Genomic DNA, 2,956 nt, shown 5'->3' with positions numbered 1-2,956 from the left:
TGTGTGTGGAACTTTTAATGTTATTAAATGTGTAGCAGAAAATTACGTATTACAGTTTTCTGAGGATTTTAAATTGGTTTCATGAAATACTCAGTTTTAAATGTATCTCAAGACAGCTGGTATGGGTATTGAAACATTAAAATAAAATAGAGAGCAAAGTTTCGACCTTCTTAGAACATCGTAAGGTTAACATAGAGAGAGTTTGCAACTAACCATTGGTAGGCACATGTCTAAAATGCATCTGTCATTTTAAAATATATTAGAATAATACAGCATGAAGAAGTCCAGTTTGTATCAACAATTCAAAAGCCAAACCCAGAAAGTTGAATTTGATACCAAATCAAATTTAAATTAAATTGAGTAGATTTCACTTTTACACTCATTTTTAAGACTTTCATTGCCGATATATTTAATTGTATCATTTTGAGACTAGATATAGCATGTTGTTTAGTTTTCTGTCCCTAAGACATGTACCTGGCAGCTGTCAATTGCAAACTCTCTCTTTGTTAACCTGAAGATGACCTAAGAAGGTTGAAACATTGTTCTCTACTTTATTTTAATAAAAGTTTTGATACCCATACCAGCTGTCTTGAGATACATTTTTACTTCAAGTGGGTTTCTCATCATCATAAACTCTGTTTTAAAGTTTATTTTAATTTCAAAATGCATCTATCATTTTAAATATATTAGAATAATACAGCATGAAGGGGTCCAGTTTGTATCTACAATTCAGAAGCCAAACCCAGAAAGTTGATATCAAATCAGAAACAAATTAAATCTGAGTAGATTTCACTTTTATAATAATTTTAAAAGACTTTCATTGACAATATATTTGAATTGTATCATTTTGAAACTAGATATAGCATGTTTAGATTTCTGACTAGGTATGTCATATTGCTTAACTTTCTGACTAAGTTTAGCAGTTATGGTTTGACTAGCATTCTAACTGTATATGACACTCATGGTTTGATCATCTCTTTATGCACATTAGCTTACCATAGTTAAAAAATACCATGCTGTGACTAGTTGGAAGGTATATGAGGCACATGACAGTAGGGTCAGGAGTAAGAAATATCATCCAGGGGAGGTTTACAATGTCATCCCTTAATGATGAACTTGTTCAAGCTCATTGTCATAATACACCAATTATAACGTACATTCTGAAGACTAATAATTTAAGATATCGTTATTTATAAATTCAAAAAACAGTTTTAAGAAATAAGGTACAAAATGAAGGTATATTTTTAATGACTTTAAAAAAATGAATATATTATCAACAGATTTCGAATATTTTAAAAAAACATTAATGATTGTATTGTGTTCAGTGATACACTAGTTTTCCAAAGTTAATAAGAATTACAGAAGTTCACCTAAAAATTACCAATGAACCAGGTTCAAAGGCTTACAAGCTGATTAACATAACTAGAATTCGGCATGATTCCATCTATAAAAACCAGTGAAATTTAAAAATTGTACGACGTAAGACTGAGTAACTCAAAAATCATATTTAAATACAATTTAGACAGGAACTTGTGCAATATATATACAAATTTAAAATAAGTACAACACTAGAATAATTACACAATAAATAATTTATTAAAAGAGGAACCATCCCTAAAACACCTGTGTTCTTACTTTGCCTTTGTCAGGTATAATAACGTTGAAATATGTAAAGGTATGTTAATACTGATGTATTTTTGAATAAATTATTTTTTGTGCGATTATTTAAGCGTTGTACTCTTAACTTTATAGATGTAAAATTTATACTTGTCTGAAGAATATTTCAACTGAATATAATTGTAAGCAAACGTCTGTTACTGATAATACCACTAACATATTTTAATTCATACACTAATGGAAAAAAGACATTTTGTAACTGCGAAAAGTTCAACCCACCAGGAAGCAAATTTCGTAGTAATATAATTTATTGTAGAAAATAAAGGACCTATCCTTAATAATATCAAATCAATTCTATATTAGAGGGGTTTGGACGCCTGTTATAGATGTAGGCTTGTCACATCCGAGATTTTTTCAACGTACGGATCTTATAATTCTGCTGTTCTTTCATCAACTATTAGTGGTACTATTCGGTATTTTGTCAGTTGGTCCCAAAGAAGGAAGATATTTCGCGTAAGATCGAATTTGGCTAGCGTATAGCCTGTATATTTATGAATCGAAATATTAATAGCTAGAAAAAATTAATATAAATGATTTTCCAAAAGTTAGATATCCGACTCCGCTAGTTACAAATTAATCCATATTTCATTAAATTATCCCTAGTGTTCGAAGCTATTTAATATATAAAAGTCTTACACCATTCTAATGATCCCCCGTCAAAGAAGAAGCCGCAATTTTCTGCTTATTTATTCTCAGGTAACTGATACAAGTTAAATTGTTTTTCCACACTATTAAGAAATTTTAAGACATTATATTCTGACTTGCTGTCGAACAACTCAAACAGGTGTGGGTGGTGGGCTGACTGCGGTGAGGTAAAGCTATAAATTTTCTACAGGGCTACAGATAGAAAACTCTAAATTTGAGGTGCATGGAACGAGAGACAAACTTCCTGAATTAATCACTCGACACGAACAGTCCAAAGATACAATTCAATATTTATGAAATGTCTGTTCAGGCGCTCAGCGTAACGGGTGAAAGTAACTCATTGTTACACCCTAGGTTGTTTTTTTGTTTTTTGAATTTCACGCAAAGCTAGCCATCCCTAATTTAGCAGTGTAAGACTAGAGGGAAAGCAGTTAGTCATCACCGCTAACTCTTGGGCTACTCTTTTACCAACGAATAGTGGGATCGATCGTCACATTGTAATACCCACCCGACTGAAAGGGCGAGTAAGTTTGGTGTGATAATAGTTAAGAAGAAATATCTATAGGAGAGCTCTGTTTGTTTTTGAAGAATAAAATGTTTTGTTACCCTATAATCTTTTTTCGTTAATTATTCT

The sequence above is a fragment of the Tachypleus tridentatus genome, chromosome 12 (genome assembly GCF_004210375.1).
Source record: "Tachypleus tridentatus isolate NWPU-2018 chromosome 12, ASM421037v1, whole genome shotgun sequence".
NCBI lineage: Eukaryota > Metazoa > Arthropoda > Merostomata > Xiphosura > Limulidae > Tachypleus > Tachypleus tridentatus.
The sequence above is the reverse complement of the archived record's forward strand: the minus strand, read 5'-3'. Positions refer to the sequence as shown.